The sequence below is a fragment of the Scyliorhinus torazame genome, chromosome 21 (genome assembly GCF_047496885.1).
Source record: "Scyliorhinus torazame isolate Kashiwa2021f chromosome 21, sScyTor2.1, whole genome shotgun sequence".
Classification (NCBI taxonomy): domain Eukaryota; kingdom Metazoa; phylum Chordata; class Chondrichthyes; order Carcharhiniformes; family Scyliorhinidae; genus Scyliorhinus; species Scyliorhinus torazame.
The window spans coordinates 77,561,151-77,589,142 of NC_092727.1; the positions used below are offsets into that span (position 1 = coordinate 77,561,151).

General features: G+C 44.4%; 1 protein-coding gene across 13 annotated transcripts in view; it reads right to left on the reverse strand.

Moving 5' to 3' along the window:
- The window catches only part of tanc2a (tetratricopeptide repeat, ankyrin repeat and coiled-coil containing 2a), a 1,428,811-nt gene that overhangs the window by 1,193,466 nt on the left and 207,353 nt on the right, over positions 1–27,992 (reverse strand). For all 13 annotated transcript variants that reach the window (XR_011937462.1, XM_072486954.1, XM_072486971.1 and 10 more), the window contains exon 2: positions 24,829–24,996. The gene's annotated coding sequence lies outside the window, so the exon portion shown is untranslated. The remainder of the gene's footprint in view (positions 1–24,828; positions 24,997–27,992) is intronic.

Below are 27,992 nucleotides of genomic sequence, written 5' to 3' on the forward strand. Positions count from 1 at the left end.
GATGAAGTGAAAGCTGGATTAAATGTCCAAAATGGCACACGAGCAAGGTATGGGTCAAACCTGCACCACCTTCAACGACACCAAAACACCTTACATCTGATGACCAGCTTATTAGCCACAATGGAAAGGGTGCATTGCTCCAACATGCCCAGTTTCTATTTCATCTTGGCTACGCACTCATCACTGTTTTTGGCATAAGCCCAGTCCCCCCGAACTATACCCACAGCATCATCGGGTAGTCTGACATGACAAAGGGACAAAATATTTGTTGCTTTAGTTCGTAAGGAGCATAAGCTTACTCTTATAACAATGACAGTTCAGACATGTCACAGATATTTGTTAGTCTGCAAACTAACAGCGGATTAGATCAGAATAGGACATCAATATATAGCGAGGCTTTGGTCAAAGCGCCTCCGCTGCCGGATCAGTTCCCCTTTTGAGCCAGCACCGTTCCTGATGGACTCTGCAAAAGGTTCCCAACAGAGATCAGTAACTTTCTTTTAAAAGTAGAAATAATCTGAAATCCCAGCTATTTACAAAAATAATAAAGCCACAAGACTCCGCATTAAAGAGAAATATTTTACCATCAAAAAAAAAAAAAAATCACTAAATGCTAGCTTAGGTAACTTCCTATCCTCTAGCGTCCAGAATCAACAAAAGTTAAACCTTAATTATCAGGCAAATTACGGTCAATTGAATTTCAAACCTAGGCACTGGAGGTGGAACTTTACAGCTCCACCAAGCAGCCAAATTTTCCGGTCCCACCAAAATCAATGGTCATTTAAATAGCTCGGCACATTTTCCAGCCGCGCCCCCACCACGACGGGACTGTAAAATTCCACCCAAGGTGTGGCAGCATGCTATTCATCCAATAACATGAAAATCGTGAAGCATTCGTTCTGGAAGTTGGACCCCAAATCCTTTTTCCATATGCACTGTTTATTACTCTTCTGCAGTCTATCAACTGTTACATAGAACCAAGCCAGTTGGCAAAATCAAAACTGAGACAGAGTCGTTCCTTGCAGAGAATTTATTGACTTTTGATTAGTCAACACAACCCCACCTCACTTCAGTTTCCCAGCTATCTCCATTTATACTCTTTTTGAACAAACAAATTAACAAATGGAGGGAAAAATTTAAATATCCCCATTTATTGCTGTACAAATACCCATCACCTGTTTAACTATGTTATTGCCATTAATCTTGGCTTTCCTTATCTGATTTTAATACAAGGTGTCTCTCTCTTCCAATACATCTAATGAATTCTTGGAGCAAATACCTCTCTTCATAAAAGTCTGATTGTTGGTGACTTGCATCCACCCATTTTAGTTCAGAAATCTCATCTTTCCAACATTTCCTTTATGCTGGCAAGGTCAATCCTAAACCCTTTTTCAGTGACACCCTTGGTCGAATGAACATTGTCCCAAAGAGACCAGTTACTCACATAACAATCTATGGACAAACCATTCTCAGATTGCCCCTTGTATAGAATTTCCTTCAGTATATTAGACAAGTACACCCCCATAACAATTGCTTCTATGAACGTCAGTGTTTCAAAAGCTAGGGTGCTTGTAACTACCCATTGTTATTTCTTTGTTTCCCAGGCCAATGGACAATATTTCTTGGTCTTTCGCAACAAGAACATGATAAATCCTGCCATGCAAGAATGTCCATCCAGAAGATCGGCATGAAAAGCATCACAAAAAATGACTAACCTCATATTTTCTGGACCACCCAAAGCTAGAAAATAGAGTGCACATTCCTCTCAATTTTATTTCTTCAATGTTTTATTTGCTCTCAGAACAGATCAACTGCAGCATGTTTACCTTCCGGATCATAAACAGCAGACCTGCAAGGGACACCACTACTCGGACCGAAGATAAATACAATAAATACAGAACGGGGCTCGGGAATTTCACTTATCTTCCGGAGGTGGAGATAGCCGCACCTGCGAGGGATCCTTCTATTTGGGCAGCGAGTTGAGTTTGAAAAACAATTCAGGAGTGACGTGACAGGAAAAAGGTAAATTCATTGGTGGGTAAGTAACTGCTAATTTGAATGACCTATTCTAAGTCACTAACAGATTAAAGGTAAAAAGGGGAAATATTTTACAGATTAAAAAAACTAAGACTACTTGGAAATTTTGAAAAAGTTAAAAACCACTCAAATAAAATAGTGCTGCAAGACCAGGTGACATGTTGTGCCTGCATGATGTGGATGCTGTATTTCAGGAGGCAGTCACACCCCTTGGATTAATTACCTTAAATTCGGCCAATGGTCAGGGACAGGAGGGTGTGACGATGAGTGAGGCAGGTAGAGGTTGCAGGAGCCTCAGGCCTTGTCCAACAGGTTCGAGATTCTTGCTCGCTGTATAGACAAGAGTGGGGTTGCAGGGAGGAAAAGCAAACTGACCATGGCACTGTGATATAAGAAGCCATTCAAGTGGGGTGGAGGGGGTGGGGGGGGGTTGGAGAGGAGAGACATGTAGTCGTATTCAGGGACAAAATAGATAGGGGCGTAGACACGGTTCTCTGTAACCGGGATTGAGAGTCCCGAAAGGCGTGTCGCCTACCTTGTTGCAGGGTTCAGGATATCTAGTCTGCAAAGATGGAGTGGGACCATGCTGCCCGTCTAAACTAAAATCTTCTACACTTTCTGGGTCCGTACCCTCTATTCCCATCCTATTCATGTATTTGTCCAGATGCCCCTTAAATGTCACTATGTCCCTGCTTCCACGACCTCCTCCGGCGAGTTCCAGGCACCCACGACCCGATTGTGTAAAAAAAAAAAAAAAAAACTTGCCTCGTACATCTCCTCTGAACCTTGCCCCTCACACCTTAAACCTATGCCCCCTAGTAATTGACCACTCTACCCTGGGGAAAAGCCTCTGACTATCCACTCTGTCTATGCCCCTCATAATTTTGTAGACCTCTATCAGGTCGCCCCTCAACCTCCGTCGTTCCAGTGAGAACAAACCGAGTTTATTCAACCGCTCCTCATAGCTAATGCCCTCCAGACCAGGCAACATTCTGGTAAATCTCTTCTGCACCCTCTCTAAAGCCTCCACATCCTTCTGGTAGTGTGGCGACCAGAATTGAACACTATACTCCAAGTGTGGCCTAACTAAGGTTCTATACAGCTGCAACATGACTTGCCAATTCTTATACTCAATGCCCTGACCAATGAAGACAAGCATGCCGTATGCCTTCTTGACTACCTTCTCCACCTGTGTTGCCCCTTTCAGTGACCTGTGGACCTGTACACCTAGATCTCTGACTTTCCATACTCTTGCGGGTTCTACCATTCACTGTATATTCCCTACCTGCATTAGACCTTCGAAAATCCATGACCTCACATTTGTCCGGATTAAACTCCATCTGCCATCTCTCCGCCCAAGTCCCCAAACAATCTAAATCCTGCTGCTTACTCTGATAGTCCTCATCGCTATCTGCAAGTCCACCAACCTTTGTGACGCCTGCAAACTCACTAATCAGACCATTTACATTTTCCTCCAAATCATTTATATAGACTACGAACAGCAAAGGTCCCAGCACTGATCCCTGCGGAACACCACTAGTCACAGCCCTCCAATTAGAAAAGCACCCTTCCATTGCTACTCTCTGACTTCTATGATCTAGCCAGTTCTGTATCCAACTTGCCAGCTCATCCCTGATCCCATGTGACTTCACCTTTTGTACCAGTCTATCATGGGGGACCTTATCAAAGGCCTTACTGAAGTCCACATAGACAACATCCACTGCCCTACCTGCATCAATCATCTTTGTGACCTCTTCGAAAAACTCGATCAAGTTAATGAGACACGACCTCCCCTTTACAAAACCATGCTGTCTCTCACTAATACGTCCATTTGCTTCCAAATGGGAGTAGATCCTGTCTCGAAGAATTCTCTCCAGTAATTTCCCTACCACTGACGTAAGGCTCACCGGCCTGTAGTTCCCTGGATTATCCTTGCTACCCTTCATAAACAAAGGAACAACATTGGCTATTCTCCAGTCCTCCGGGACATCACCTGAAGACAGTGAGGATCCAAAGATTTCTGTCAAGGCCTCAGCAATTTCCTCTCCAGCCTCCTTCAGTATTCTGGGGTAGATCCCATCAGGCCCTGGGGACTTATCTACCTTAATATTTTTCAAGACGCCCAACACCTCGTCTTTTTGGATCTCAATGTGACCCAGGCTCTCTACACACCCTTCTCCAGACTCAACATCCACCAATTCCTTCTCTTTGGTGAATACTGATGCAAAGTGTTCATTTAGTACCTCGCCCATTTCCTCTGGTTCCACACATAGATTCCCTTGCCTATCCTTCAGAGGGCCAACCCTTTCCCTGGCTACCCTCCTGCTTTTTATGTATGTGTAAAAAGCCTTGGGATTTTCCTTAACCCTATTTGCCAATGACTTTTCGTGACCCCTTCTAGCCCTCCTGACTCCTTAAGTTCCTTCCTACTTTCCTTATATTCCACACAGGCTCTGTTCCCAGCCTTCTAGCCCTGACAAATACCTCCTTTTGACGAGGCCTACAATATGCCTCGGTTCACAAAATTTGCCGTATTTATCACACAGGAACATACCGGTCCTGAATTCCTTTCAACTGATATTTGAAAGCCTCCCACATGTCAGGTGTTGATTTACCCTCAAACATCCGCCCCCAATCTAGGTTCTTCAGTTCCCGCCTAATATTGTTATAATTAGCCTTCCCCCAATTTAGCACATTCACCCGAGGACCACTCTTATCCTTGTCCAGCAGCATTTTAAAATTTACTGAATTGTGGTCACTGTTCCCGAAATGCTCCCCTACTGAAACTTCTACCACCTGGCCGGGCTCATTCCCCAAAACCAGGTCCAGTACAGACCCTTCCCTAGTTGGACTGTCTACATATTGTTTTAAGAAGCCCTCCTGGATGCTCCTTACAAACTCTGCCCAGTCTAAGCCCCTAGCACTAAGTGAGTCCCAGTCAATATTGGGGAAGTTGAAGTCTCCCATCACAACAACCCTGTTGTTTTTACTTGTTTCCAAAATCTGTCGACTTATCTGCTCCTCAATCTCCTGCTGGCTGTTGGGAGGCATGTAGTAAACCCCCAACATTGTGACTGCACCCTTCTTATTCCTGATCTCTACCCATATAGCCTCGCTGCCCTCGGAGGTGTCCCCCCGTAGTACAGTGGTGATATTCTCCCTAACCAGTAGAGCAACTCCTCCACCCCTTTTACATCCCCCTCTATCCCGCCCAAAACATCTAAATCCTGGAACGTTTAGCTGCCAATCCTGTCCTTCCCTCAACTAGGTCTCTGTAATGGCAACAACATCATAGTTCCAAGTACTAATCCAAGCTCTAAGTTCATCTGCCTTACCCGTAATACTTCTTGCATTAAAACATATGCACTTCAGGCCACCAGACCCGCTGTTTTTAGCAACATCTCCCTGTCTGCTCTTCCTCAGAGCCATACTGGCCCTATTCCCTAGTTCTCCCTCAATGCTTTCACCTTCTGACCTATTGCTCCCACCCCCCTGCCATACTAGTTTAAACTCTCCCGTGTGACACTAGCAAACCTCGTGGCCAGGATATTTATGCCTCTCTAGTTTAGATGCAACCAGTCCTTCTTATACAGGTCACACCTGCCCCAGAAGAGCTCCCAGTGGTCCAGATAACGGAAACCCTCCCTCCTACACCAGCTGTTTAGCCACGTGTTTCGCTGCTCTATCTTCCTATTTCTAGCCTCACTGGCACGTGGCACAGGGAGTAATCCCGAGATTACAACCCTAGAGGTCCTGTCTTTTAACTTTCTGCCTAGCTCCCTGAACTCCTGCTGCAGGACCTCAATACCCATTCCTGCCGATGTCGTTAGTACCAATATGTACAACGACCTCTGCCTGTTTGCCCTCCCCCTCAGGATGCCCGCTACCCGTTCTGAGACATCCTGGATCCTGGCACCAGGGAGGCAACATACCATCCTGGAGTCTCTTTCACGTCCACAGAAGTGCCTATCTGTGCCCCTGACTATAGAGTCCCCTATGACTATTGCTCTTCTGCGCTTTGACCCTCCCTGCTGAACATCAGTGCCAGCCGTGGTGCCACTGCTCTGGCTGCTGCTGTTTTACCCTGATAGGCTATCCCCCCCCGACAGTATCCAAAGGGTATTCCTGTTCGAGAGGGGAACAACCACAGGGGATTCCTGCACTGACTGCCTGCCCCTTCTGGTGGTCACCCATTTCTCTGCCTGCATCTTGGGTGTGACCACATTTATATAACTGCTTTCTATGACACTTTCCACCACCTGAATGCTCCTAAGTGCATCCAACTGCTGCTCCAACTGAACCACGTGGTCTGTGAGGAGCTCTAGTTGGATGCACTTTCTGCAGACGAAGCCATCCGGGACGCTAGAAGCCTCCCGGACCTGCCACATCTCACAGCCAGAGCACTACACCTCCCAAAGGAGGATCCTTTGGAGCAGCAGCAGAGAAGAGAAGGGAGAAGCAAGATGGCGGCCAAGGGAGCCCAGATGGTATGGGGCCCGGAACAGCAGGAGTTCCTCCGACGATGTGTGGAGGAGCTCAAGAAAGAGGTGCTGGCGCCGATGTTACTGGCAATCGAGGGACTAAAGGAAACACAGAAGGTCCAGGCGATGGAGCTCTGTGGAGTGAAGGCAAAGGCAGCCGAGAACGAAGACGGGATACAGGGCCTGGTGGTAAAAACGGAGACGCACGAGGCCCTACACAAGAGGTGCATAGAAAGGCTGGAAGCCCTGGAGAAAGAACCTAGGAGGAAGAACCTACGGATTTTAGGTCTCCCCGAAGGAACAGAGGGAGCTGCTACTGGGGCGTATGTGAGTACGATGCTCCATACTCTAATGGGAGCTGAGGCCCCAACGGGCCCCCTGGAAGTGGAGGGAGCGTACCGGGTCCTCGTAAGAAGACCAAAGGCAGGGGAAACACCAAGAGCGATAGTGGTGAAGTTCCATCGCTACAGGGACAGGGAGATGGTCCTGAGCTGGGCTAAGAAGACACGGAGTAGCAAGTGGGAGAACGCGGTGATACGCGTGTATCAAGACTGGAGTGCGGAGATGGCGAGAAGGAGGGCGAGTTTCAACTGGGCCAAGGCGGTGCTCCATAGGAAGAAAGTCAAATTTGGGATGCTGCAGCCGGTGAGATTTTGGATCACACATCAGGGCAAACACCACTACTTCGAGACGGAGGAGGAGGCATGGACATTTATTCAGGAAGAGAAATTGGACTAGACTTGAGAAATTGCCCGGAGAGGGGTAGCGAGGTGGTGGCACAGAAATGTAAAGTGGGGAGAGGGGAGGGCTAATGTATAATAATGTTGGACGGGGAATTTTCCTCCCCCCGATGTGGGGGACATGAAGAAATGTGGGCGCCGGTGGAAAAGGGGACAGGGAAGGGGAATGAGGGAACTGCGCCATTAGGGGCGGGGCCGAGAGGAAGGCGTGGGTATTTTCACGGGCTATGGAAACTATGGCGGGGGAAAGGGCGCAGGAAGGAAGGGAGTCTCACACGCAGGGAGGTCAAAGGATGAACGGGGGAAGCCGAGGTCAGCCAGAGATAGCGGACTTCCGGAAGCAATATGGGGGGAGTAATCAAGCTAGAGGGGGATCTAGGGGGGAGCTGATACGAGACGAGGTGGTCGGGACGGGAGGGCGCCGTCTGGGGGACAGATGGGTGCGTGAGACCTGGGTGAGGAGATGGTTTAAAAAAGGGGATGGCTAGTCGGCGAGGGTGGGGGTAAATGGCCCCCCGACCCGGCTGATCACGTGGAATGTGAGAGGTTTAAATGGGCCGATTAAGAGGGCCATTTGTGTTTGCGCACTTAAAGAGACTGAAGGCGGACGTAGTTATGCTCCAGGAGAGACACCTGAAATTGGCGGATCAGGTTAGACTAAGGAAAGGATGGGTGGGACAGGTATTCCACTCAGGATTGGACGCGAAAAACAGAGGGGTGGCAATACTGGTGGGGAAACGTGTATCGTTCGAGGCTAAGACCATAGTGGTGGATAGTGGGGGCAGGTATGTGATGGTGAGTGGCAGATTGCAGGGTGAGGCGGTTGTGCTGGTGAACGTATATGCCCCGAACTGGGATGACGCGGGATTCATGAAGCGAATGCTGGGACGTATCCCGGACCTGGAGGTGGGAAACTTGTTAATGGGGGGGGGGGGGGGGGACTTTAACACAGTGCTTGACCCAGGGCTGGACTGGTCCAGATCCAGGACCGGGAGAAGGCCGGCAGCGGCCAAGGTGCTAAAGGGGTTCATGGAGCAAATGGGGGGAGTATATCCGTGGAAATTCGCCAGACCGATGGGTAAAGAGTTTTCCTTTTTCTCCCACGTCCACAAGGTATATTCCCGGATCGACCTTTTTTGTTTTCAGAAGGGCACTGATCCCGAAAGTGGCAGGAACGGAGTACTCGGCCATAGCCGTTTCAGATCACGCCCCGCATCGGGTGGATCTGGAACTAGGAGAGGAAAGGGACCAGCGCCCACTCTGGCGATTAGACATGGGACCACTGGCGGACAAGGGGGTATGCGGAAGGGTGAGGGGATGTATCGAAAGATACCTGGAGGTCAATGACGATGTGGAGGTCCAGGTGGGAGTAGTATGGGAAACGTTGAAGGCGGTGGTTAAAGGAGAGCTGATTTCCATCAGAGCCCACAAGGGGAAACAAGAGGGTAAAGAAAGAGAGAGATTAGTAGAGGAAATTTTGAGGGTGGATAGGAAGTATCACGTTAGACTAAGGAAAGGATGGGTGGGACAGGTATTCCACTCAGGGTTGGACGCGAAAAACAGAAGGGTGGCAATACTGGTGGGGAAACGTGTATCGTTCGAGGCTAAGACCATAGTGGTGGATAGTGGGGGCAGGTATGTGATGGTGAAATATATAGGAAATAATAGAAAGCAAAGAGTGGGGATTAATGGGTGTTTCTCTGGTAGGCAATCAGTAGCTAGTGGTGTCCCTCAGGGATCAGTGTTGGGCCCACAACTGTTCACAATTTACATAGATGATTTGGAATTGGGGACCAAGGGCAATGTGTCCAAGTTTGCAGACGACACTAAGATAAGTGATAAAGCAAAAAGTGCAGAGGATACTGGAAGTCTGCAGAGGGATTTGGATAGGCTAAGTGAATGGGCTAGGGTTTGGCAGATGGAATACAATGTTGACAAATGTGAGGTTATCCATTTTGGTAGGAATAACAGGAAAAGGGATTATTATTTAAATGATAAAATATTAAAACATGCTGCTGTGCAGAGAGACCTGGGTGTGCTAGTGCATGAGTCACAAAAAGGTGGTTTTCAGGTGCAACAGGTGATTAAGAAGGCAAATGGAATTATATCCTTCATTGCTAGAGGGATGGAGTTTAAGACTAGGGAGGTTCTGCTGCAATTGTATAAGGTGTTAGTGAGGCCATACCTGGAGTAGTGTGTTCAGTTTTGGTCTCCTTACTTGAGAAAGGACGTACTGGCACTGGAGGGTGTGCAGAGGAGATTCACTAGGTTAATCCCAGAGCTGAAGGGGTTGGATTACAAGGAGAGGTTGAGTAGACTGGGACTGTACTCGTTGGAATTTAGAAGGATGAGGGGGGGATGTTATAGAAACATATAAGATTATGAAGGGAATAGATAGGATAGATGTGGGCAGGTTGTTTCCACTGGCGGGTGAAAGCAGAACTAGTGGGCATAGCCTAAAAATAAGGGGAAGTAGATTTAGGACTGAGTTTAGGAGGAACTTCTTCACCCAAAGGGTTGTGAATCTATGGAATTCCTTGCCCAGTGAAGCAGTAGAGGCTCCTTCATTAAATGTTTTTAAGATAAAGATAGATAGTTTTTTGAAGAATAAAGGGATTAAGGGTTATGGTGTTCGGGCCGGAAAGTGGAGCTGAGTCCACAAAAGATCAGCCATGATCTCATTGAATGGTGGAGCAGGCTCGAGGGGCCAGGTGGCCGACTCCTGCTCCTACTTCTTATATGCAGAGGCCCCAGACGAAGGGCCATACAGGGAAAGACGAAGATTACAGACGGAGTTTGACCTGCTGACCACGGAAAAGGCAGAGACACAGTGGAGGAAGGCACAGGGAATACAATATGAATATGGGGAAAAGGTGAGCCGGCTGCTGGCCCAATAACTTCGGAAGAGGGGGGCGGCGAGAGAGATTGGTGGAGTTAGGGACGAAACGGGAAAGATGGAGCAGAGAGCAGGGAAAGTGAACAAGGTGTTCAAGACATTCTATGAGAGGCTGTACAAGTCCCAACCCCCGGAGGGGAAAGAGGGAATGAGACACTTTTTGGACCAGCTTGAGTTCCCGAGGGTGGAGGGGCAGGAGGTGGCAGGTCTGGGGGCGCAGATTGAGGTGGATGAGGTGATCAAAGGAATTGGGAGCATGCAAGCAGGGAAGGCCCCGGGACCAGATGGGTTCCCGGTGGAATTTTATAGGAAATATATGGACCTGTTGGCCCCGCTTTTGGCGAGAACCTTTAATGAGGCTAAGGAAAGGGGGACATTACCCCCGACAATGTCGGAGGCGACGATATCGCTAATCCTGAAACGAGACAAAGACCCGCTGCAATGCGGGTCATACAGGTCCATCTCCCCCCTAAACGTAGACGCCAAGCTGCTGGCCAAAGTGATGGCGACAAGGATAGAGGATTGTGTCCCAGGGGTGGTACATGACGACCAGACAGGGTTTGTCAAGGGGAGACAATTGAATGCCAATGTACGAAGGTTGCTGGGGGTGATGATGATGCCCCCACCGGAGGGGGAGGCAGAGATAGTGGTGGCGATGGATGCAGAGAAGGCATTCGATAGGGTGGAGTGGGACTATTTGTGAGAGGTGCTGAAGAGATTTGGGTTCGGGGAGGGGTTCATCAGATGGGTTAGACTCTTGTACGCGGCCCCGGTGGCAAGCGTCATTACAAACAGGCAAAGATCGGGATACGTTCGATTATATAGGGGTACAAGACAAGGGTGCCCCCTGTCCCCGTTACTGTTCGCGTTGGCAATTGAACCATTGGTCATAGCGCTGAGGGACTCGAAGAAGTGGAGGGTGGTGCTTAGAGGGGGGGAGGAACATCGAGTGTCACTATATGCAGACGATTTGCTGCTATATGTGGCGGACCCAGCAGAGGGGATGTCAGAGGTAATGCAGATACTCGGAGTTTGGAGAGTTCTCGGGATGCAAATTAAACATGGGAAAAAGCGAACTTTTTGTGATGCACCCTGGGGAACAGGGCAGGGGGATAGATGCTCTGCCGCTGAGGAGAGTAGCAAGGAATTTTCGATACCTGGGGATTCAGGTGTCCAGGAACTGGGGAACCCTACATAAACTTAACCTGACGCGATTGGTAGAGCAGACGGTGGAGGACTTCAAGAGATGGGATATGGTGCACCTGTCATTGGCGGGCAGAGTACAGGCGGTTAAAATGGTGGTCCTCCCGAGGTTTCTTTTCGTGTTTCAGTGCCTCCCCATCTTGATTACAAAGGCCTTCTTTAAAAAAATAGACAGGAGCATTATGAGCTTTGTGTGGGCGGGAAAGACCCCGAGGGTAAAGAGGGGGTTCCTGCAGCGCAGTAGGGACAGTGGGGGATTGGCACTGCGAGTCTGAGTGACTACTATTGGGCAGCCAATGTGTCGATGGACTGTAAGTGTATGAGGGAAGAAGAAGGTGCGGCGTGGAAAAGGTTGGAGACGGCATCCTGTAAGGGAACGAGCCTAAAAGCGCTGGCGATGGCGCCACTACCGTTCTCCCCGAAAAGGTACACCACAAACCCAGTGGTGGTGGCGACCTTGACGATCTGGGGGCAGTGGAGACGACATAGGGGAGTGACGAGTGCCTCGGTGTGGTCCCCGATAAGGAATAACCACAGGTTCGTCCCGGGGAGGATAGATGGGGAATTTCAATGTTGGCAGCGAGCAGGAATTAGGAAGCTGAAGGACCTGTTTGTGGACGGGACGTTTGCAAGTTTGGGAGCATTGGAAGAAAAATAGAAGTTGCCACCAGGGAATGCTTTCCGATACATGCAAGTGAGGGCATTTACGAGGCAACAGGTGAGGGAATTTCCGCGGCTCCCGACTCAAGGGGTCCAGGATAGAGTGATTTCGGGGGCATGGGTTGGAGAAGGTAAAGTGTCCGAAATATACAGGGAGATGAGAGACGAGGGGGAGGCGATGGTAGAGGAGCTGAAGGGAAATTGGGAAGAAGAGCTGAGCGAAGAGATTGAGGAGGGGCTGTGGGCAGATGCCCTATGTAGGGTAAATTCCTCGTCCTCGTGTGCCAGGCTTAGCCTGATTCAATTTAAGGTTCTACACAGAGCGCATATGACGGGAGCAAGACTGAGCAGGTTTTTTGGGGTGGCGGACAGGTGCTCGGGAAGCTCGGCGAACCACACTCGCATGTTCTGGTCGTGTTCGGCACTGCATGAGTTCTGGGAGGGTGTGGCAAGAGTGCTCTCAATGGTGGTGGGGGTCCGGGTCAAACCAAGCTGGGGGTTGGCTATATTTGGGGTTGCAGAAGAGCCGGGAGTGCAGGAGGCGAAAGAGGCCGACGTCTTGGCCTTTGTGCCCCTAGTAGCCCGGCGAAGGATTCTACTTATGTGGAAAGAAGCGAAGCCCCCGGGCGTGGAGGCCTGGATAAACGACATGGCAGGGTTCATAAGACTGGAACGAATAAAATATGCGTTAAGAGGATCGGCTCAGGGGTTCACCAGGCGGTGGCAACCGTTCCTTGACTATCTCGCGGAACGATAATGGAAAAACAGAAAAGACAGCAGCAGCAACCCAGGGGGGAGGGGAGGGGGAGGGGAGGGGGAGGATTATTCCGTGTTCTTGTTTTTTCTTAGTTAGTTGTTGATATTTGCTTTTTGTTTATTTCTTTTTTCATCTGTTGTTAGTTTAATATATTATTTATATAACGTTCAATGTATATTTCTTTATTATGTTGTAAAAACGGAAAACCTTTGTTTGAAAAACTTAAATAAAATATATTTTTTTTAAAAACGATATGTTTCCTAGCACTAGGTTTCTACTATAAATGTCAAAGCTAAATTCTAGTTTGGTTCCACAACATACTGATCTAGTTGTCGTGGTCCACATAGGTACCAATGACATAGGTAGAACAAGGAAAGAGGTTCTGCTGAGGTAATATGAACAGCTAAGGGTTAAATTAAAAAGCAGAACCAAAAAGATAATGGTATCCAGATTACTGACTGAGCCCAACTAATTGGCACAGGGTCAATAAGATTAAAGAGGTAAATGCGTGTCTCAAAGGTTGGTGTTGGAGAAATGGGTTCAAATTCATGGATAGATATTTACACCACTAATAGGGAAGGAGGGAGCTGTTCCAATGGGATGGTCTTCACCTGAATCATGCTGGGGCCAGAGGTTGGCAAATTGCCTAGCTCGGGCTGATTACTGAGACATGGTTACAAGGAGAACCGGTCGAGGAGTTGTATATCCAACGGTCCTCAGTATTTCAGAAAGATAGACAAAAAGGAAAAGGAAGTGGTGAAGCTTTGCTGGTTAAGGAAGGGATGAGTGCTGTAGTGAGAAATGATATAGGCACTGGAGATCAAGATCAGTCTGGGCAGACATAAGATATAGCAAAGGAAAGTCCTTGGTGGGAGTAATCTATAGATCCCCAAACAGTAGTTTCACAATGGGGCACAGTATAAACCAGGAAATACTGGGGGCTTGTATGACGGTATAATAATAATCATGGGCGATTTTAATATGCATACGGATTGGGTAATGAAATTGGCAAGGGTAGCCTCGAGGGAGAGCTCATTGAATGTATTATAGATTGTTTCTTGGAGCAATATGTTGTGGGAACCAAACAGGGAGTAGGCTATTCTGGATTTAGTGTTGTGTAATGAGGAGGGATTAATTACTGACCTCATAGTTTTGTTTTTGTTTTAAATTTAGAGTACCCAATTATTTTTTTTCCAATTAAGGGGCAATTTCGCGTGGCCAATTCACCAAACCTTACATCTTTGGGTTACGGGGGTGAAACCCACGCAGACACGGGGAGAGTGTGCAAATTCCACACAGATAGTGACCCGGGGCCGGGATCGAAACCAGCGCTGTAGGCAGCAGTGCTAACCACTGTGTCACCATGCTGCCCTCTGACCTCATAGTTAGGGATCATTTAGGGAAGAGTGATCATAGTATGATAGAACTAAGAGTGAGAAATCAGAGACCCAAACTAGTGTTCTGGAGTTAAACAAAGGTAATTACATAAACATGAGGACAGATTGTGCCCCAGTGGACTGGGCAGGAAGACTGAAAGGTAGGACAGTTGATAAGCAGTGGCAGTTGTCTCGGGAGATATTCAATTCCTCCTACTAAAATATATTCCAGCGAGAAAGAAAGATTGTAAAAGGGGAAGAATTATCCATTGCTAAGCAAGCAAGTTAAATATAACAAAGACTAAAAACTAAGGCATACCATATCGCAAAGACCAGTGGCAGGCTTGAAGATTGGGGAACTTCTAAAGATCAACAAAGGGTTACTGAAAACTTTATAAAAAGAGCAGCAGTAAAATGGAGAGAGAAAACTAGCACACAATAAAAAAAAAGGAAAGCAAAAGCTTCTACAATGTTGAGGAGATCGACAATTTTTTAATTAATGGGTTAAAGGGTTATGGAGAATGAAAAGAAAGAAAAGAAAGAAAGAAAATCGCTTATTGTCACAAGTAGGCTTCAAATGAAGTTACTGTGAAAAGCCCCTAGTCGCCTCATTCCAGCGCCTGTTCGGGGAGGCTGTTACGGGCCTGAATGGGCAGGAAAGTGGAGTTGAGGCAGAGATGAGGTCAGCCATGATATTGAATGGCAGAGCAGGCTTGCGGGCCGATTTGCCTACTCCTGCTCCTAGTTCTTATATTCATCACAATACTCAGTTCCAATACATCATAACTGGCATCAGATCTAGTCTGTACAACCAGTTCAACTGGCCAATCAAACTTCTTAATTTCTTCCGTGGATACAAGATCATCTTTTTGTTAGGACTTGGCCCAATTTCCTGGGATGCAGCTTACATCTTCTCAGAAAGATTGTTGATTCAAGGTCAGTCCCAACTTATTCTGCTTAATGTCTAACCTTTATATTTAAAGGCTCCCAAAGCCTGATTTCCAATCTTAAATTCCTTCTTTATTTTATTTATCACCTATAGTCCAAATTCTGCAGAACCTCTCCACAGAAAATCATCAAGATGCTTATAAAGGTGCCTGCCAGTATCTCCTTGTGATGTTGGGTCTGTCTTTAGCTGAATACAACCAGCAGGACAGTCCCGAACTGATAAATACAATACCCTTGACACATCATTCAACCCATGCATACATTGTTTCATTTCCAGAGTTTCCATTCTATACTGCCAGATTCTTTTCAGTGGTTTCAAAACAAAATTTCTCACCATGTCAAAATGCAGCTTTTATATCAATCGATTATTCCCAGGAATAGGTTGCTAGAAGACCCAAGGAAAGGCTACTTTTCCTAAGTTGGGCAGACTAATCTGACATCTTGATCAAGTCTTTCTTCCAACTCCCAAGCTCCTAATCTAATTTTAGCCTTATACCTGACTGGAAGTACATTTATCACACGTGTACATACATCCCAGCTGTACTGTGTCTGTAATCTGGGCTCTGATTGTAGGAGGGAGAAATTGTGTAGCAGTAGTCCAAAAAGAGATAGGAGGGTAAGTAAGATTTGACAAGAACAAGGACTATAGAACAGGCTAAAAATGCCACTAGAAGCAGACACAAGCACTTCTAAGACATATTGGACAATTATGAGGAGCAGATAAAGGGATGCCTAAATATGAGTAAAGTGACACTGAAGCACAGGATAGGGCCATTGATCCCAAAAGACAGCTACCCAAAGTTGGCACCAGAGTGAAATATATGTCAGTGGGGCCAGTGTATGGAGGAATGCCATCATTTTGTGCAAGGTGAGGCACAGGAGATCAGGTCTATTGATTGGTAAAATGAGGTAAAGATGTGGAAGGCCAGAAAACACAGTGAAAGTTCTGAAAGAGGACCGGGAAATGGCCTTGGGAAAAGGTCACAGACTTGCAAAAAGGACTCTGATTGTATGGGGGAGAAATTGTGTAGCAGTAGTCCAAAAAGAGATACGAAGGTAAGTAAGGTGTGACAAGAACAAGGACTATAGAACAGGCTAAAAATGCCACTAGAAGCAGAATCCTTTCTGATCGTGAAGTTATTGTGGCTACTAACAAATTAGAAGATAAGCAAGCCAAAAAAAAAGAGTTAGAATGTTGGAAAACAATTTGTGTATACACTGTGGAGCCTCCTTACTTCCTATTTATTCCATTCAGATTCTGTAAATGTATAATCAGTGCTAATTAGCCTCGAGGAATGTACCCCCACAGTTTAATTGTCATATTGCAACATTACGGTTTTCCATCACTGCCAAGAACTTCACCTGGCCTTTCAATATTGTAACATACCACATGCCCTGGATTAAAATGTATTTCTGATGGTCTTATGCAGTGCCGCAAGGCTTGCTGAATTATCTGTGAAACCAGTCTCGATAAACAGGCTTCTCCCTACATGCAGAGTATTCAAATGCTCAGAAAAAATCTGAACGAATCATATTCCCTTCCAAGGCCAGGAGACGATCCGACATTCCCGAAGGTACTTCTTGATTTCTCCCATGAATTAATTGATAGGGACTGTAACTTCCAACCATTTGAAATGAATGCGCTCTATGGACTGCCCACACCAGGGTAGATGTCAGTTTACAGCTCAGCTGGTCAGCCAAGCTGTTGTGAAGCATCTCATCAATTATTGCATGATTTCTTTCACAAACACCTTTTTGTAAAATACTTTTATTCTCCATTTTCACATTTTCTTCAAAATTTACACCCCACCAACAAGCAGTAAACGGTAACAAATACAAAGTCAATTCCAGCTCCACTGTATAGTCCTGATATATGCGTATACCAGCTCCAGCCCACTGCACCACCCGCTTCTGCTTTGCCCAGCACAGGGCCTTATCCTTCACACTGTACCTACAAAAACACAAAGTTACTGCTCTTGGCGGCTCACTCTCCTTTGGTACAGGCCTCCACGACCGATGAGCCCGATCCAGTTCATATCGGGAGGGATCACCCCCCACCCCCAATAGCTTCGTCAACATCGTGGCAAAATACTCAGTTGGCCTCGGGCCTTCCACTCCTTCGGGCAGACCCACAATCCTCAGATTCTGTCGCCTGGATCTGGTTTCCAAGTCGTCCATTTTGGCTCGCAGACGCTTGTTGATCTCTATCACATTCCGCATCTCCTTCCCCATCGAGGTAAGTTGATCACTGTGCTGCAATAATGTCTCTTCCACTTCCTTCAGCGCCTCGCCTTGCTCCCGCACCTCCGCAACTGCGCTCAATCCCACCGCCCTCACCAGGGCAATCGCCTCCTCCACCAGCACTTTCAATATCGCCCCCATCTCCTTCCTCATCGCCTCCATGTGCTTTGTGAACTGCCTTTCAAGTTCCGTGGCCATCACCTTAGTCATCTCTTCAGCCGTGGGTAATGCGGCCTCCCCTGGTGCCCCAGCCTCCACCTTTCTTGCCGTCCCCGCGGTGACCTTTCCACTCCCCGACAGACTTTCAGCTGCTTTTTTCACGGCCGTTTCTTTACTTATTTTCGACATTTCCCTTCACTGTGCCTTCTCCCTGCTTTTGCCGCCTCTGTTGCCCCTGGGACCGGGCGTTAAACCCCGAAAATGCCGTTCCTGAACGGGAGCCCTCCAATGTGCGGCTGCCTCCCGCCCGCCATCACCGGAAGTCCCCCACAAACACCATTACTAAAGGTTTTTTTTAAACTGCTGTGTTCATTATTAAGGTGTTCATATTTTCACACATACTTTTAAATTCTTCATTGGCAAATTTTCCTCCATTGTCAGTTAGGAATTTAACCGGTACTTCCACACCAGTTTCTTTGCATTTTTCCATTCTCTTGACCACAATTAACTTTTTGTCTTTACTATATATTACTGTTGACAGACTGAATCTAGTTGCCATATCTATAAAGTGGAAGAGAAAAATATTTTTGTTCTTATCCCATACCATTAAGTACATTACTACAGTTTAATTAAAGTCTCTTGCTAATAGGAGGATCTTAATGGGATGTGATGGTGATCTAAGGTTTTTACATGCATCTCATTTCTCATTAATCTCCTCTATAAGTTTTACATAGTAGACATTCTTCAGTAGAATTTTTAACCTATAACAAGATGGATAGAAAATTGCAGATGCACTTTAAAACAATTTGCTTTTTTTCCTTTAAACTCCTACCCAGATGTCATCAACACTTCTTTAACATAGTCATTAGGAATGTTAGATTTCATTTAAGGAGATACAATAATGTCCCAACACTACAGATTTCACACACTTGCCTTATCGTGTTCCATATCTATTTCATTTGAACCTTTTCTATCGATGGTTTACTCAACAGCAAGAATATTTCATGGGATACTACAGTGCTGATAAAATGGTTTACCCTGGCTATTTTACACAGAATCACCACCCTCTTTAGTGATTTTAATGTGCTATCCCCCTCCAAGCCCAAGTCAGTCAAACTTTCATATTCCTTAACCTTACTTCAGTCTTTACTATTTAGAAAATCCAGGTAGCACTTTAACTAGTCTAATCCACATACCACGGACACACACCCACTGCGTAACAGCACAATAAAAGGGTCAGCAACGAGAACACCCAAAACCGGAATAAAGCATCTGGTGACCAGTACAAGTCTTCCTGACTGATCAGTATCATCTTCCCTTTCCGATCCTTCCTTGTCATCTGTCACTTAAGTTATTCAGCTTCGGATAACTCATTTAATGATATTGAGTCAGTTCTGAAACATCTGGTTACAATTCCTTGACTATTCCTGGGTTCATTCTCCTGCCATAGTTACACAATGCCTGCCATTTGTTAGAACTACCAAAAGGGTCTCAATCCTCATTTATTTTGCCCGTGTATCTTCTTTCATATCGATGTCTGCACCCCATAACTGAATGGTCTCGAAATGCTGCCAGCATTGATCCCTCCATCTTTTGTGTGGTTCCTGAATATCCCATTAGTGCCATGAAAGTGGCTGGAAATGAATGTTTCCCCAGAATTGTGTGTTTTTTAAGGCCTCAGACCAAAAGCGTATCTGTGAGAATCTCAGTAAGGCTAGGAACCTATCCATGTTTGATACTTTAACAACGTCCAACAATTTTAAACGAAGTTGCTCTGCTGTGCTCTGAAGAGACATATGGACTTGAAACGTTAACTCTGTTTCTCTCGCAGCAAGCAATTTTCCAGCATTTTCTGTTTTCATTTATTATTAATTTTAAAGCAAGCACTGAAAAAGGGATCTCCAGATAGAATTTCTGTTATATAACCTGTGAAGTTCCACAAAGATTCTTCTATGAAATAACCCTTTAAATTTAGCAAAGTCTGACCATGCCTTGTAAACATTTAATTGAGTATATTTCTTGTAAATTTTTTCCACAAATTGAGATTATCCAAACCTTCCTCGGTCAAAACAATGAGCCTCTAGCCCTGAAAATATTTTGCACCTGATCCTGCTTCTGGTGGGAAGTGAAAGTGCCACGGCCATACCTTGCTTTTCCTTTGGCAAGGACATAACCCATGTCCATATATCCACTACATTCTTCCGTTGGCCCATAAAACAAGAAATAGGAACAGGAGTAGGTCATTCAGCCCTACGAGCCTGCTCCGCCATTTAATAATGATCTAATAGTCACTAGTCCACTTTTCTATCTTACCTCCGTAACCCTTAATTCCCATGTTTAAAAACGTATCAAGAAACATGTTCAAGGACTTGGCCTCCACAACTTCCTAGAGTAAAGAATTCCAAATATTCACCACTCAGAAGAAATCCTTCCTCAAATCTGTCTCAAATGAGCACCCCCCCCCCCCCAAACATGCCCATTCTGTAACTATGGTCATAAGGTTCAGCTTCACAGAACAGTGGAAAATCATACCCGGGTATTTCACACTTGGTTTCAGCTATTCTTCTGACTATAACTACAATTACAATCTTCTGTATGAAAAAGGTCTTCCTAGTTTTCAATCTTCTCCTTTAGGCAACCTCCATCCTCTGCTACCATGTTACCAACGCCAGTTGGTGAAGTCAAAACTGAGAGTCTTTTTTTGCACAAGAGAGTCTATTGACTTAGTATAGAGTCAACACGCCTCATCCCCACCAGTATTCCAGTTATTCCCAATTATAGGTACACAGGTACCCATCACCTATTTAACAATGTAATTGCTATTAAACGTTAATATTTAAATCAGTTTCTCCCCCTAAAAATCAAGTCCATCTACATTCTCCGTGCCTTAATTGACAAGTAGGAACTGAAGGAAATATGTAAGTGTTTCTTTATTTTTCACAAATTTAGAGTACCCAATTATTTCTTTCCAATTAAGGGGCAATTCAGCATGGCCAATTCACCTAACCTGCACATCTTTGGGTTGTGGGGTTGAGACCCACGCAGACCTGGGGAGAATGTGTAAACATCACACAGACAATGACCTGGGGCCAGGATCGAACCCGGGTCTTCAGCGCTGTAGGCAGCAGTGCTAACCACTGCACCACCATGTTGCCCACAGCAAGTGTTTCCTAATGAACAAGGAATTGAGGTTTTTGATGTGATTGTAGAAATCATGCTTTGGTTCCAAAAATCTTTGCTTCGATCCCTGAAAAGGAACGGTCGACTTCTATATGAGGAACATGAAAAACTACTTGTTAGGCCAAAAATCATGGAGTTGACTTATTATGAGATTGACATTTACATAAATAAAAACATCAATCAGAGAATAAAGTAGTTAATATGTTCAACCAGCAACTTTATTAAAATAGTTAGCTAACTTAATATTAAATGATGACAACAGACTTATGAAAAGTAACTGAAATGCAAATAGTCTCCAAATAGAAGAATGGTGAAATTGAAATGGAGTTGCAACTCAATAGAGGAAGGGAACAATTTGAGGAGGGGAAAAAAGGGAAAATTGTCCAGGTTTATCGGTTTCTATTTTGATAACGTTGCTGAATTTTGCCAGTGCCAAACGTTGGGATATCCAATTGTGCCAACCACTTAAAAAAGTTTGACATTCTTCCCTCAGGGCATTATTATAGCCCTCCATTCTCCTCAGTTAATGAGCACATTATTTCCAGAACTGCAGCAAATTGGGAAGAATAGCCTAGCGTCCATCAGCCCCCACTTTGCAAAACTGGTAATTTTGACAAGGTAACAAGATTATTCTACATATCTGGTGAAAAAGATTGCCGCAATAAGAGGTCACTGTGCAAACAAAAAAAAAAACACTTATATTTCTCTCCTGCAGCAATTGCAAAACGTAACTGCAGAAACTGAGGATTTTCTTAGGCTGTCAAGATCCGAGACAAAGATCTTGTTATCGACTTGGGACGTCAGTTCTAACACGGTTCATCAACTCAATTTGCAACTCACACCAGGCAGAAAAAAACCACACAAGTTTTATATTAATTTTGAATTAAAAAGAGAAAACAATATCAAGTCAAAAAATGGAAATTAATATATTAGAAAAATTCTTCCTGCAAGAGGAGAGAATTAACAACCTATATTTTAGAGCAGCTTAACCAGAGAAACGTGTCTTCATAGAGCCTTTGTTCTTTAAATGCAAATACTTTAAACTGCAAGTTTTATGTTCTAAAAAGTCTTTCTTTTAAAAGGCTGCTGGGTAACTGCGCAAAACTGCAGCTGATCAGGGAAGAATGTCTCATTTCTAGGAGCCAACTGTACCCACTCAACACAGGACTGAAAGGTTTACTATTCAATGTTAATTTTTTTGTGCCCCCTAGGGCTAGTGCTGGGACTACTTAATTAGGGTGACTGAAGAATTCCTGGCAGACAACAAAAAGAAAAATGGTAACGTTCATTAATTCTTGTGGCCTTAATGTCAGTTGCAGGAAATTATATAGTCAAAACTAGTGCGAGAATCCAAGTCATGTTATATACTGTAGAATGAATCGGCCCCAAAAGACAATAACTCTACAATGCCGGTTGATTTCTACGACTCAAGAAAACACAGTCATTCATAATGCGGCCAGAAAGAATCTAGTGATGCCAATTAACATTATAGATATAAAAAATAATTTTAAGTATCTGATAAGAATAAAGTTTTACTGCAAGTATATCTGTAATTTAAAGAATTATCCAAAGTTGTACAGAAACATTAAATTAATTTCAATGTAAATATGTACAAATATGCAAAAATCAATGATTTTAGGTTTTTCAGCTATCAGATCAAGTTCCACATAGAATAAAAGAGTAACAATCTAGATTTTATTTCACAAGCAGAAACATCATATTACAAGTACCACATGCACACTGGATTTCACGGAGCTCTGATCCTATTTACTTCCAGATCACAACTGGGTGTATTTTAATAGTGCCATTTGAATAGATTTTATTCAAAAACTATAAGCTAAAAAATATTAGTCACAACAGAACAAATGTGAAATTCATAGCTGGTAAACTCTAGCATTCAGGTTTTGAATACAAATATTTTTAAAACTGAGGCATGTCCGTCAAGAAAACTTGAAAAACAAGAAGCCTGCTTTAACATCTCATTACTTGTCAATGACATACCTAATCCAAGTGCAGATTGAAAAACAATGCATGAACTCAGTTCAGTGCACATATCCTCCACTGTTAACATTATTACAATTACACAGTTCTTTCACGAGACATTTCTCTGCTTGAAAAAATTAATATTTTTTATTAAGAGCTTTGACTTCATGGAGGATGCTTCAGACCCATCAGCATACAACAACCTGCTCTGAAAATTTTGCTCACACTTTGACAGCTGTGAGAAATTCCACCAGAGCAGCTGAGACTAAATCAAAGACATTATATATTTTTAAAAATATTTTAAAAATCAGTTTGCCCCCTCTCCCACTGTAACAAATCCTTCGAAAGTAAAATTCATAAAAACATTATCTGGTCATCATCACACTGCTGTTTGTGGGAGCGGTAGCCACCTGGGTTGGCCAGTTCCCGACTTAAAATGGAGGTCCGCAAAGAATGCAGGGAAATTCAGCCAAGCCAGGAAAAACTAGCAGGTGTAAAGTTTCCTGTGTATTAGAACTTGCAGAAACCCAGACAGCACTGAAACGCACAGCCATCTGCATACTAATGAGCGATCCCCGGGAACAATTGAAACATGTAAGGTGAATAAGGCCAAGCCAGACTCCTCGGCACCAGCAGGAGCCAAGACAAAAATTAGGGACAAACGTCTGAAGTTTGTAAAAGCATGTTTATTTACCCACTTAATGCAGCAAATATAGGAAATGCAGTAAAGGTTGGTTGTATTAATTTACAAAAAAAAGCTTGTAAATAATATATTATATATTGGACATTTAACACCAAGCTGAAATTCAAAAGAGTGCAGTCAAAAATATACAGATCTGGAGAAGGTCTACGATTGGGTGCCAATGGTGGAAATCTGGATAGGTGCAAGATTTTGTGAAGCCCCAAGAAGTACCGACCACTATTACAGGTGATGAACAAGAGGTACCAGACAAGAGTAATAAGCAGTGTGGGCAGCAGAGAATTTCAGAGTCAAAGTTAGATAACACCAATGATCGGCTTCTTCCTGACTGTCATGGAACATAGAGTGCAGAAGGAGGCCATTCGGCCCATCGAGTCTGCACTGACCCACATAAGCCCTTACTTCCACCCAATCCCCATAACCCAATAACCCCTCCTAACCTTTTTGGACACTAAGAGCAATTTAGCATGGCCAAGCCACCTGACCTGCACGTCTTTGGACTGTGGGAGAAAACCGGAGCACCCAGAGGAAACCCATGCGCACACGGAGAGAACATGCAGATTCCGCACAGACAGTGACCCAGCGGGGAATCGAACATGGGACCCTGGCGCTGTGATGCCACACTGCTAGCCACTTGTGCGACCATGATGCCCATAGCCACTTGTGCTGTTGCAGTTCTAACTGAACAAGAAAGACAGGAAGTGCCATGTTCAATAATGTTTGTAGATTACATTGATGGTGCAATGGGGATGATGAGAACATGACTGAGTATATGGAGAAGAGCATTGAAGACAGCAGTATGAAGATCAGTAAACCAAGGACCTAACTTGTGGGCTGCAAGTTTGAGCCGAGGGAAGAGGATCAGAGTGAAGGTGTAAAGCTTATGGGTGAAGACCGTGAAAAACTGAGTAGTTTCAAGTGCCCGGCGACCAAATAAATGGTCTTCAGAATGAAGGTTATGAAAACAAACACTGATCAGATTTATAAAACAGTGGGCAAATTTCAAATGGTCACAAAAATTGAAACAGGGAAGTAGAAAAGAATCCAGAGATTAACAAGACAACAGTGCACAAATTTCAAATAGTCACAAGAATTGAAACAGGGAAGTAGAAAACAATCATTTATACAAATGGGGAGCTCCCTGCTTTATGCCATTATTAAAGCAGAGTCCAAAAATTATTTTAAAAAGGATTTAAGTAGTTATCCAAAAACGAGGAATATTAAAGGGTATGGAGAAAAAGCAAGGGGGATTATATTTGTCTTGTCTGGTAGCCCAGAACAAAAACTGCAGGATTCAGATAATCTATCCCCCAACACCAATATGTTTTACTGAACAAAATGTTTAAAAAATACAAGGTCAAAATACTTCCTCCACTTTATTCTGTATAGTTCCACTGCAAGATGAATACACAAAACTAACTACATAAATAACTTAAGGCAGAAAGGATTGCAGGAAAATATTCTTACTGTGCAAGTCTATCGGGAACCAAAGCGAAGCACAAATACGCCATCAACCTTTATGAATGGCCAGCAGGTGACATCTGCTGCTGGCTGCTAAGACGAGCAAACTTAACTTCAATGAAATTACAGTTAAGTCCCAATGGATTAGTCCAGATCGGTGTCATCAGTTTTACCCTGCAGAGAGAATGGTGTGGAAAGTGTTGATTAGTCTCCAAACCATATTTTATCACATAAAAGACAACAGGTAGACTGGAGTTGAAATTAAGAATAAAGTCTAACATAACAATATGTCCCTTTACTAAATTCAGAACAAAGAATTTCTCCTTATCCAAACGAAGAGCGTTGCCCATTGGCAAACCAGCAATTGACATGAGGATCCAACTACAGAAGCACTTCAGTATTACTCTATAGCAAATTCAGATTAACCCGAGACCGTTTACATTTCCTATTTCAAGATCAAGGAACAGTTTTCATAACTTAAAGAAAAATCTAAGCAACTTATTCCTTATTATTTAGGGTCTCGTGAGACATTTGTGATCACAGATGTAATGTTTAGCTCAGTCTGTTATTGTGGGCCAGGGTTTAAAGAACCCCAAAGTATATCATGGAGTTCACCTGACCCACAATTTTAATAAAGTTTGGTTATGGGGAGCACAAGGGCCCACTTTACAGGTGTGATGCAACAGAGATCTAAAGTATTTATAAACAAAAACAATGTTTATTCTATGAATCCAGTTAACATTTTATAAACACACAGTAAACATCTTATCAACCACCAACACTGATAATCCCCCCCAAAGATACAATACTCTATAGGTAACCCTTAGTAATTTTCCTAACAACATCCATAAGTCAAAGACCCTTTTTAACAAAGACAGTAGATTTGCATTCCTTACAGAAACAGGTCTTACTTTGAAATCATCAAGTGATCTGGAGACATCCCTTAGCATGCAGAGAGGCCAAAATACACCTTGTTGGTTTGAATGCAGCTCTCCAACTGAAAACAAAACTAAAACTCAGAGCCAAAAACAGCTTCCAGCTCAAAACGAAAGTATAAAGCAGAGCCAGAGTCCAGCTCCACCTACACAAGGACTTCACTGCAGCCACTTGAGAAGAGAAACATTTCTTAAAGTGACATTCCCATGACACTTATTTCAAGCTGGAAGCAGAGCACATGTGGAGAGCAGTGCAGAGCCCACTTGTCTGGCAAAATTGTGGATTTGGGGGGTGGGGGCATTTGCACAAAAAGAAAACCCAGTGCTGCATGTGAATGGTAAAGTCAGCAGTAAATACTGACATGGTATAAGAGCCTCCAGTTGCAAGATTTTTGCGGTCATGCATTCATGAATCCCAGGGTGACACTGTGGTGCAGTGGTCAGCAGTGCTGCCTCATGGTGCCAAGGACCCAAGTTCACTGTCCGTATGGAATTTACACATTCTCCCATATCTGCGTGGGTCTCAGCCCCACAACTCAAAGATGGCAGGGTAGGTGGATTGGCCACATTAAATTGGCCCTTCAAAAAAGAATTGTTACTTTAAATTTATTTTTAAAAATGCATGCATGAATCCCCAATCGTGCACAGCACTGGGGCCCTCCTAAGGCTGAACGTCAATCACAGGCAGAACAGCTGACTATGGTTGGGTGAGCGGTGGGCAAAGAAAGCAGAATCCCAGAATAGGCTGAGCACAGATGGGAGGCGGGGCATGCGAGAATGTGATCAAGATTCACAGATCAATTGACCGCTCCCCGTCTCCCTCACCCCTCAGAAAATTGTGACAACTTTCAACCCAATAAAGTAGGTAACAGGCACAAAATACTGCATCCACTGCCACAGCGTTCTCCCAGTGTTTGGTTTGACAGATTGTTAGAAAATAATGTGGATGCTTTCAGTTTCTGGTTACCCATGTCATCCTCCCTTGCATGTGCAGGTCCACCCAATGCCATTCCCAAGCATGATGGTGATGGCACTCAGTGAATATTAAATGTGAGAGCTATGCTATTGAAATCACTTTCAATGAATAATATCTGTGGTCAAATAAAATACACATCACAAAACCGACCTTGCAGCTTAAATTGTACAAACGGTAGATTTGATTTCGATTTATTGTCACGTGTACCAAGGTACAGTGAAAAATATTGTTCTGCGTACAATCCAAGCAGATCGCTCCATATATGAAGAACATAGGACATAGGCACCTGGGTAGGACTGGAACCGATGTCCCGGGGGGGGGGGGGGTAGTAAAACGGGGACAGAAACAAAAGGCAGCAAGGAGAAAAGTGTACGGCAGAGAATCCATAGTCAAAAATCAAAAAGGGCCACAGTACAGGGTACAGTGACTGAGGAGAGCTCTGTGAATAGGCAGTAATACGAAAAGGAATAAAACAGGAAGTAAAAATATAAATGGAAAGCGAAGCAGCAGGTTGTTACATGAAGATATGGGTTCAACGACAAGGAAAATTAGGAGTAAAGTTAAAAGGAAAAATAACTTAGGAAAGGTTACTGATGGAGGTGTTAAGATTCAAAACGGAAGTATAAAAGCCAACATAAGGGTACTTTACCTGAATGCTTGTAGTATTCAGAATAAGGTAAATGAGTTGATGGCGTAAATCATCGTGAATGACTATGATTTAGTGGCCATTACTGAAACATGGTTAAAGGATGGTCACGGCTGGGAGTCAAATATCCGAGGGTATCAAACTATTCGGAAGGACAGAATGGATGGTAAGGGAGGTGGTGTTGCTTTGTTATTTAAGGATGACATCTGGGAAGTAGTGAGGGATGACATCGGTGCTATGGAGGATAAGGTTGAATCCATTTGGGTGGAAAATCAGGAATAGTAAGGAGAAAAAGTCACTGATACGAGTAGTCTATATGCCACCAAATAGTAACATTACGGTGGTGCGGGCAATAAACAAAGAAATAACTGATGCATTAGAAATGGTACAGCAGTTATCATGGGGGATTTTAATCTACATGTCGATTGGTTTAACCAGGTCGATCAAGGCAGCCTTGAGGAGGAGCTTATAGAATGTATCCGCGATAGTTTCCTAGAACAGTATGTAATGGAACCTACGAGGGAACAAGCGGTCCTAGATCTGGTCCTGTGTAATGAGACAGAATTGATTAATGATCTCAGAGTTAGGGATCCTCTCGGAAGGAGCGATCACA